Source organism: Pteropus vampyrus, unplaced genomic scaffold (genome assembly GCF_000151845.1).
Source record: "Pteropus vampyrus isolate Shadow unplaced genomic scaffold, Pvam_2.0 Scaffold111, whole genome shotgun sequence".
NCBI lineage: Eukaryota > Metazoa > Chordata > Mammalia > Chiroptera > Pteropodidae > Pteropus > Pteropus vampyrus.
The window spans coordinates 1,450,468-1,461,599 of NW_011888892.1; positions in this window are offsets into that span (position 1 = coordinate 1,450,468).

Here is an 11,132-nt window from a genome sequence, read left to right on the forward strand (position 1 = left end):
ATTGCATCTGAGTAGAAACTTGGCTGCTTTCAGTTCATCAGGATTATTTTTTCCTTTGAAATTGACTGATTTTTAGAAAGCAGCTGACATAAAATCTTGTTTTTAAGCTTCAGAAACCTTTTTAGCATTATTGAGGCTAAAATTAGTCTGTTAATAAACTTTCCAGAAATATTAGGCATTTTTATACAAGCCACTCTGGTTTGTTACAGGTACTGTCGTAGAATTACACATTAATGTCACCACTTGGGAAACTGGATCGGTTAGCATTCTTTGCTCTCTGGGATGGGAGGGTGGTATTTTGTTTAAGATGAAATCAGTTGCATATTGTGGGGAAGAGGAAAATAATCTCCTTTCCCTCCTCTGGTTCTTTTGGCTGGTGGAGTACAGGAAGCCCATTGGCAAGAGAAAGTCAGATTTTATCTCCTTCACATGGTGGCCCCACTTACAGGAGAGTCAGAGACCCTGGCGATGCAGAGATAGAAAGGCTGATTGAGGTAGTGAACTCCTTGCTGAGCTAGGGCTGATGCAAAGTGCCTTGGGGGCTTCAGAAGTCATTACAGGATAAGAGCAGACATTTAGATAGGCCCCCAAACCCTTATCTCTGATAATCCCTTTGGGCAAGGCCTCTAATTCAGATTCTTCTAGGTAGTTAAAGAAGGAGGGGAGAAGTTTCCCTTGAGCCTGAAGCTACAGTTGCCTTTGGCTCACAGTAGCTGCATACCAGCGAGCCACATTTTGCAGTGGCTCATAGTATCTTTTCATTTTTTCTTAAATTATTTTTTATTAACAGCTTCATTGAGGTTTATTTCACATGCCATAAAATCCACCCTTTTAAAATATACAATTCATTCATTGACTTTTAGCCTGTTCAGAGTTATGTGACCAGTACCACTATCCAGAACATTTTCATCACCCCATAAAGAGACCCTGTACCCTTTAGCAGTCATGACTTCCTTTGCCCCAGTTCCTGGCAACCACGAATCTACTTGCTGTCTCTATAGATTTGCCTTTTCTGTACATTTCATATAAATAGAATCATAATATGTGACCTTTATGCTTGGCTTCGGTCTTTTAGAATACAGTTTTTAAGGATTATTCCTGTTGTGGCACGTATCATCTGTACTTCATTCCTTTTTTTTTTTTTGGCTGAATAATTAATATTCTGTTGTATCGTTAGCCATTCTTGACTGATGGACATTTAGATTGTTTCCATTTTTTGTCTATCATGAAATATGTTGCTATGAACATTTGCATCCAGGATTTTTGTGTGAGCAGAAGCTTTCATTTCTCTTGGGTATACACCTAGGAGTGGAATTGCTGGGTCATGTGGTAAATCATGTGTTTAACCTCTGAGGAATTTCAGGCTGTTTTCCAGAGTGGTTGCACCATTTAGCATTTCTGCCTACAGGGTATGACAGTTCCATTTCTCTACTTCCTCATCAATGCTTGTTATTGTCTGTCTTACTACAGCTATGCTAATGAAGTGTCATCTCCTAGTTTTTATTTGTATTTCCCTAAGGACTAATGGTATTGAGTATTTCTTCATGTTCTTTTTGGTCATTGGTGCATCTTCTTTAAAAAAACAAGTCTATTCTATTCTTTTGCCCACATTTCAGTTGGGTTATTGTCTTTTTGCTGTCGAGTTGTAAGAGTTCTTTATGTATTCCGGATGCAAGTCAGGTAAGTGATTTCTCCTATTTTGCGGGTTATCTTTTCACTCTCTTTTTATTTTTGTTTTTTGCTTTTACGTTTATCAGCATTTATTTAATGCTGAATTTACTCCTGGGCCATAAGTTTTTGTGTCTTCAGTTTCTTCTGGAATACCTTTCTTCTGTGCAGCCTCCTCTTCTGGTTTAGGAGCAGTGTGCTCTTTCTCAGGGAGGACCATCTCAGTGTGGCAGCGAGACTCATGCAGGGGTTCAGCCGCCCGTGAGCTCTGCGCTGCATCACCCGGGTGTGCTCCGTGAAGAGAATCTACATCTAAGCCCTTAGGTTCCCTACTCTCTGCATTTTTAAGCATGTGCAGCAAAAATTCAGCTCTCTTTTTGGGCCATGGACCCTGCGTCCAGCCCCACTGTTTGGCCTGGGCACACCTGCCAGCTCCAGCATTGTAACGACAGAATAGTGGGACACGTTGCTTTTGTAAAGGGACAGCCTTCAGATACTTGGTGGCTTTTCGGATATACACATCCTTGACAACCTGGGCAGTTTCATGAGTATTCTTAAAGTGAATGTGAAGATTCGAACCTCTTGATTTGCATGATTTTGTGGGGTTTTCTGGATCCACTGACTAGCAAACCATTTTCAGAGATCATCTCAGGCCGCCTGTGAGAAGAATATCTTCTCATTGTTGATGGTGGCCTTTTAAGCACAAAAGGTTTTAATTTCCATGGAGTCCAGTTGATGTTTTCTTTTGTCATTTATGCTTTTGGTGTCATCTCTAGGAAGCTATGGTCTATTCCAGGATCAAGAAGGTGCACATCTGTGTTTTCTTCTATGAACGTTATAGTTTTAGCACTTATATTTAGGTCTGTAAGAATCTTGAGTTGAGTTTTGTGTATAGTACAAGATAAGAGCCTAACATAATTCTTTTGTGGGTGGCTACCTGGTTGTCCCAGCACCATTTACTGAAATTAGCTTTAACAGTATAATTATTCTCAACTATAAATTGATTATTGCAAGACAGTATTTCCTGGGTATGTGAAGAAATTATCCTTATTTCACAGGTGGAGAAAAGGATCTCTAGTGTTGCACAGGAGATTGCAGCATATACTCGAGGTCGGAATCTGAAGGCTGGACATTTTCAAACCACTTCTAAATTCTTTTTTGCTTTTTTGGTTAGGGTAGGTAATTAACTTCATTTTTTTTTTTTGGTATTTAATGAAGCTAACGTTTGTTTTTAAACAGGGGAACTATAGCAGTTTGCAGAACTTTTTTTTTTTTTTTTAGGCGAGGCAACTCTTGGTTGACCTCACCAGATTGCAAGGACCTTGTCATCCCTTATTTTTTATTTTTAACGCCTCCAGCACCTGGTCTTCCTAGGTGGTCTCCCATCCAAGTACTAACCAGGCCTGACCCTGCTTAGCTTCTGAGATCAGTCTAGATAGGGCTTGTCAGGGTAGCATGGCCATAGACAGAACTGTTTTTGACTAATCTTTTTTTGAAATCCTATTCTTTGATACCATGTTGAGTAGGTTTTTACTGGCTAAGTGATTAGTGAGCAACTGTCACATAGTAGACACTGTTTATACAGACATAAAAATGAATTTCTCATAGTCGATTGTTAGAAACAAACCATAATCCACGAAACTAAGTACCGTGACTTGGTAAAGAAGTGACTAATTTAGTGTAAGGTTAGGATTGAGTCAGGAAGGGTTTACAAAGGTGGAGACATTTGAGTTGGTCCTTTGAAAGGAAGGTGAGGACAGGAGAGAGAGTACCCTGTGCAGCAGCAGTCATGTGAGTGAAGGCACGGAGCTGTGACAGTGACATGCCATGTTTAAGGACCAGGAGGGGGTTCAGTGTGGCTAACGTACGCTGATGAGCTTGGACAGGCACTCCTAGCATCTGGTTATGAGTGTCTTATTTCTCCAGTCCCTGACCCTCACTTTCTCCCAGAGCTGCTATTGTCAGGGGACTAGAAATTAGACAGGAGCGATCCACTTCAGTGTGGGACATCTTTACAGGTGGGAAGAGTTCTTTCTCCCTGCGTGTGGGGGGGAGGGGGGTGGCGCTATGTTGGGGGTATTTGTTGTATTAAGTTGAAAATCCGAAGACATCGATTTTATAGAAATTCTTTCAGCAGATTAGGTTAATAATTATTGGGTACCTACTACGGGATCTGAGATTGTTTAGGAGTTAAAAAAAGTAAATTACAAGAAACGATGTTTCAAAGGCTACTGAAGTTAAAACATTCCGTAACGACCTGTTCCTTGTTAAGCATTTGAGAAAGTAGCCGTACTCCACAGCCAGGTGTCTCTGGGAACAGGACGAGGTCTGTTACTTGTATTTACATTTGAGAGTATGGAGAGACAATCAAGGAGCAAATAATAATAATAATAAAAAGCCAGGTAGTAGTACTTGCTGTGCCGATAAAGAAAGTGAGGTGATGCGGCAGGGACTGAGAGTGGACAGGGAAGAACCTAGATTTCAGCGACTGCAGCTGACTATGTGAAATCTGGGGAAAGAGCATTCTAGCAGAAGAGATTTCTCATACAAAGCTCTTAAGGTGAGAGAGAGCTTGCCGCATCAGGAACAGAACGAAATTCACTTTTATGTTAAGATTTTCAAGAAAGACTGGGGAATTTAAATTTTGTTGCGTGGACTGGGATTTCAGGATTTCAAGTCCTTGTCACTTGGTTTCCATTTCTAGAGGATCCATTTGGTTTCTGTGTAAGGATATGAAAGTTATTTTGTAAATGATAAGTTTTATTGTGTAATGTAGACATGTGTGTGTATTATTTCCCTCCAGCACTGTTTGGAAGTCAGTTGCAGACTTAAAATCCTTTTTATCCCTAAGTATTTCAGTGTGTATTTCTTTAAAACAAGGGCTTTCTCTTATTTAACCACAATACAATGATCAAAATCAGGAAATTAACATTGTATAATGCTGTTATGTAATTCTTAAGACTAAGATTCTGCAAATCTTATTCAAATTTTGTCAGTTATCTCATTAGTAGGGTTTTTTTTTTTTTAAATAAAGACAAAAAATCTCAGAGCCTGTGTTCTAGACTGTGACCATGTTTTTAATAAGCTCCTTTCACTGGCATTGTAAAGTCTTTGTTTTTCATGATAGTGTCGTTTTTGAAGAATATAGGACTAGTTATTTTGTAGACAGTCTCATAAATATGGCATGTCTGATGTTATCTCATGTTTAGAGTTAGATTATGCACTTTTGGTCAAGAATACCACAGAAGTGATGTGTACAACATACCCAGAGGCAAATGATGTGATTACTTTGATGGCTTGGTTAAGGTGGTGTCTGCTAGGTTTTGTTGATTGATGAGGGGAAATACCTAGAGACCATTTAAATATCCTCAGACTTATCAAACTTATCAACTAGTTTTAACATCCATCAATAATTATTTTCTGAATCTGTTGTGAAGATTGCCAAATGGCGATTTTCTAATTCATTTATTCTTTTTGAATTTATGAGTTGGATTTCTGTTGTAAGGAAGAGCTTTCCCCTATTTATTTGTGTGTTTATCTACACCTCTGTAGACATAGATTTTTATAGTTTTTATTTTATTCAATGTTTCAAAACCCTTTACTGATAATTATTTATGTGGATGCTCAAGATCCAGATTTAGACAGTGGGAGGCCTTCATGCTAATTTCTGTCTTTTTTTTTTTTTAATTTAAGATTTTAGGTGTGAATATATTTCAAATTGGGTATTTTTAGAGCATTTTTGGTTTACAACAAAAGTTCCTATGTCCTTTTAAAAACTCCATCATTCTTTGAGAACCAATAGTATTTTTTTAAGAAAATGTTTTCTCTATATTAGTGACTAAAACACTGTTAAGAAGCAGATTTTTTTTAAAAAACAGACTATTTCGTAGAGCACTTTAGGTTCACAGCAGAGTTGAACAGAAAGTACAGAGCTCTCATAGCCTGCCCTGCTCCCACGCACGTGTGACCTCTCCCTCTGCCGGCGCCCACAGCAGAGTGGTGCATTTGCTGCAATGGATGAATGGACAGTGGCACATCTTAATCAATCAGAGTCCATGGTTTACATTAAGGTTCACTCTCGGTGCTGTGTGTGATATGGGTTTTGACAAACGTGATGACAGGTATCTACCATTATAATGTCATACAGGATAGTTTTACAGCCCTAAACATCCTCTGTACTCTGTCTATTCATCCTACCCTCCCACCAACCCTGGCATCTACTGATGTTTTTGTTGTCTCCATAGTTTGGCCTTTTCCAGAATGTCATGTAGTTGGAAGCATACAGTATACGGTCATTTCAGATTGGCTTCTTCCATTTAGAAATGTGCATTTAAGGTTTCTCCATGTTTTTTCATGACTTGATAGTTCATTTCTTTTCAGTGCTGATTAATATTCCATTGTTTGGATGTACCACAATTTATCTGTTCACCTACTGAAGGACTTCTTGGTTGCTTTCAAGTTTTGACAATTACGAATAAGGCTTCTGTAAACATCTGTGTGCAGGCTTTTGTGTGGAGATAAGTTTTCAGCTCCATTGGGTAAATACCAAGGCGCACCCAGTTGCTGGATTTTATGTTAAGAGCTTGTTTAGTTTCGTAAGAAACTGCCAAACTTTCTTTCTATGTAGCTGTGCCATTTGCGTTTCCACCAGCAGTGAGTGAGAGAGTTCCTGCTCCACGTCCTCGTCAGCATTTGGTGTGGTCTGTGTTCTGGATTTTGGCCCTTCTAGTAGGTATGTGGTGGTGTCTCATTGCCGTTTTAATTCGCAGTTCCCTACTGACGTGGGATGTTGAGCATCTTTCCATATGCTTGTTTGCCATCCGTATATCTTCTTTGATGAGGTGTCGGTTCAGGGCTTTTGCTCACGTTTTAATTGGGTTGTTTTCTTATTGTTGAGTTTCAAGAGTTTTTTGCATATTTTGGATAACAGTTCTTTATCAGATATGTCTTTTGAAAATATTTTCTCCAATTTTCTGGCTTATCTTGACAATCTCTGGACCGTGTCTTTTGCAGAGCAGAAGTTTTCAATTTTAACAAACCCAGTTTATCTGTTATTTCTTTTGTGGATTGTACCTTTGGTGTTTTATCTAAAAAGACATTGCTATGGCCAGGGTCGTCTGGATTTCCTTTTATGTTATATTCTAGGAATTTTATAGTTCTGCATTTTACATTTAGGCCGGCGGTCAATTTTTAGTTAATTTTTGTAAAGAGTGTAAGGTCTGTCTCTGTTTGAGTCATGTTTTTGCATGTGGATGTCAGTTCACCATTTTTTGAAAGCTTTTTTCCATTGTCTTGCTTTTCTCATTTGAAAGGTCAGTCGACTCTATATATGCGGGTCTATTTCTGGGCGCTCTGTTCTATTCCATTTACCTGTTTGTTCTTTCACCAATGTCATGCCATCTTGATTACTGTGGCGTTATAGTGAGTCGTGAAGTCAGGGTAGCCATTCCATTGTTTTTTCCTTCAGTACTGTGTTGGCTATTCTGAGTCTTATGCTTCTCCATATAAACTTTAGAATTAGTTCGTTAATACCCACAACATAATTTGCTGGGTTTTGATTGGGATTTCATTGAATCTCTTGATCAAGTTGGGAAGATCTGAGATTTTGACATTGTTTTTCTATTCATGAACATGGAATAGTCTCTTCGTTTATTTAGTTCTTCTTTGATTTCTTTCATCAGATTTCATCTTGTGCGTATTTTATTAGGTTTATACCTAATTATTTCACGTTTGGGGGTGCTATTGTAAATGCTAATATGTTTTTAATTTCAAATTCCACTTTTTAATTACTGGTGGGTAAATAGGAAGGTGATTAACTTAGGTAACCTTTACCTTATTATAATCACAAGCTCTGGGAGTTGTTTTGTTGATTCTTTCAGATTTTCTACATAGGCAATCATGTCATCTGCGAATAAAAACAATTTTATTCTTCCCAACTGGTATGCATTTTATTTCCTTATAGCGTTAGCTAAAATCTCCAGTTTGGTGTTGGAAAGGAGCGGTGAGAGGGGACAGCCTTGCTTTAGAAGGAAAGTTTCTAGTTTCTCACCGTTAAATATGTTGTTAGGTATGAGGTTTTTTTTGTACATGCTCTTTATCAAGTTGAGGAAATTCTCCTGAATTCCTAGTTTGCTGAGAGTTTTTTTTTTAGATCATGGATGGATTTTAGATTCTGTCAAATGTCTTTTCTGCATGTGTTCATGTGGTCTTTTTTTTTTTTTTTTTTGATAGCCTGCTCATATGGATTACACTAATTCATTTTTGAACATTGAACTAGCCTCGTTTATCTGGGATAAACCTCACTTGATTATGATGTATAGTTCTTTTTATACATTGTTAGATTCAATTTGCTAATATTTTGTTGAGGATTTTTGCATCTTTGTTCATGAGAGACAGTGAAAAGACATTTTTATCACTCCATTTTAATTCCGTTTTAGTTTTCTGAAGTGCGATATTCGTTTGTGAGAGTTTAGGGTGAAAGAAACTTTCGTTCATGTTTTGATATATTTTCTCACTTTTGTGAACTATACCTGTGAGTTGTAGAAAGAAACTATATTAAGTTTTCCAAATGTTTTAACATTGCTTCTCAAACGTAAGCCCGGAGTTTTATTGAGATTCGTCGGCCCCTGGACCAAGTTTTGAGTAGCATGCGGTCTTAACAATATTCAGTATAGTGCTTCCTGCTCCTTCTCTAGCCTTCGCAATCTAAGCCTTGATTCTTTCTAGAACAGCATTTATTACCTTCTTGATAGATTGTAGAAACTTTTTATTATGAAAAATTCCAAACATATGTACATATAGAGAGACTAGCAGGATTCTTACGTAGCCATCACCCAGCTATCAACACATGTGGCCAACTTTGTTTCATTTATATTCCTCTCGCTTCCTCCCAGTGGATTATTTTAAAGCAAATTCCAGACACATTATAACACTAAATATTTGAGTATGTGTCTCTTAAGAGAAAAGGACTCTTACAAACATGGATACAATACTGTTAATCACGCCTTAAATTCTTAATAATTTTTAAATATAAAATCAGCGTTCAAATTAATTTTTAACATCTATGTTAATGATTTAATATACACATACACACAGGAATTTGCTGATTGCATCTCCACTGTATGGTTTTGTACCTCTATCCCCCATAATTCTTTAAACTGGTAGTTAGAACTAGCAGCTTGATCATATTCAGGTTTGATAACGATTATTATTATCTGGTGCAGATAATTCATAGGTAGTATGGTGTATAGATGTAGGCTAGCTTTCCTTTAAAAATAGATTTTTGATATTGCTTCAATGTATACGTAATATAATTCATGACATCAGTCATTTGGTGAGACTTTCCCCTTTTTCAATTGTCTGAATGAAAATGAAAGGTTTTATTTTAATTGACTTACTGTGGTTTCTTTAGTAATCTGTACTGGTGTGTTGAAGAGAAGTCAGTGACTTATTAATAATAAAGATTAATATTAATCTTCCTCAGTGATCGACTCCAAAATAAAAAAAATACTTAAGGTATTATATAGTCTAAAATCATGGTGAGTACTCCAGGTTGTCATTTTTCACGCAGATGTAGATGCTAAATTTAGTATATTTTGTTTGTAAATAACTGACGTAGGTCCCGCTTTACTTGCTCTACTTTTTAGGCACTTTACAGTACTTAATCTAGATATGCTTTGGGAAGATTCCATGTAATCTTCAAGCTAAAATTTGAGCAAAATGTGCGTTAACAAGTTTATCCTTATTTTTTTAAGTTTTCTTGTTTGGATATTGTCAGTAGTCATCTAAGAAGGACTGCTTAGTGAAAAACTCTGGATAATGGGAACAGGTGACTCTGAGCTGCAGTAGGAAAGTATGTTTATTACATAATGTATATAGTACAGACTTTGGTGCCAAAATGTCTGGATTCAAACCCTGCCTCTGCCACTTGAGTAAGCTTTGTGACTTTAGGCAAATCACTCAGCTTCTCAGTTCTCTGTTCCTGTTTTCAGTCATTAAAATTGGAGATAATAATAATACCTGTTTCTTAGGGTTCTGAAGATTAAGTTTGTTAATTTATATGTATTGTCCTTAGAACAGTGTCTGGCATATAGTAAATGCTAGCATTTCTGCTGTTCTCTTAGTCAGATAAGGCTGGCCCCGGCAAAATTGTGCAATAGACAGAGGTGGCCTAGACATCCGTCCAGCCCTAATGATTGAGCAAGCAGTGCCTGTGGCAGTAGTCTTTGGCGCTCCTTCCCGGGTTACCCTTTGCTAAACTTTTGCCTACTCGTTCTCCCTGTCCCTACAATGAAAACCCAAATCACAAAATCTCCATACCATTTTCCTATTATTCATTACACTAGGAATCAAGAGATCTAATTGAATCACACTATTATTAATAAATAACATTTGTAAGTAACTTGTATTTATAAAATAAGTTTTAATTCAAATCACTATAATGGATTGGGGTATTATGAAAGAGATTTTTGGACAAGACGTAGCTCTGAGTTGATTTTTGCCTTGGAATATTTCATCCATTTGGTCCTGTCTGCTTTTCACATCTTTTTCTTTCTTTATATCAGAACTTGCTGATTATCTAAAAGTTGTAATGTTTGGTAAAAACATGGCCTTTTGTTGGGCAGGTGTACAGTAATGACTCTTGGTTTCTGTGGATACTTAGTTGAGATTAATCTGTTTGGTGCGAACAGAAAATGGATAAGATAAATGAAAGAAATCATTTTGAACGAGGTAGCATGTTTATAGTTGTTGCAAAAGTTGTTTTATTTGTCGACTGCTGGATCGATGTGCACTCTTGAAGATGATCACCCAGTTTCATGTATGTCTGGGAAAACTTGTCATCTTTCACCTAATTAGGTTGCAGGTGCTCTGAGCATAGGGACAATGCTTTATCTAGTTATATCAATATTTCTGAGTGCATAGTAGACCTTCGGTAACCGTCTTTGGTTGTTACGTGAAATTAGTTTTATTTGGGATGATAATTTGGGATGCGTGGCTGACCCGCGCTGTCTCTGAAGCTGTGTGAAGGAACCATGCTAGGATAGGGTCTGCGTAGCTCAAGATGCACGTGCCGTATCACCCCTCCTTCCTGTATTGCGACTGTCGAGGAACTGAAGCAGTCGAGGAAGTTGAAGTAGAGGAAGTTGGGGGAAGTTACAGGTAAAACCCTTCTATGTAAGGATGTAGGATTCCTCTTGAAATGATTGGAAGACAGGTTAAAAGAAAAACATTAGAATGTAACTTTTATTATAGTTTTTTAAAAAAGCACAGTGTTGACTTTAAAACATAAATTTTATATTCTTTGTTACATTTCAAGGATTTAGGTTCGGTTGGAATGAGGGTAACTGTGCTAGTTGTCTGGGTAATTGCCTCAGTTAAGGCATAGAGGCCATAAGGCAAGGTCACCGTGACAGGTGTTATTTAACTTTGCCATTTTAACTAAATTTACTTTGTCCCACTTGTCC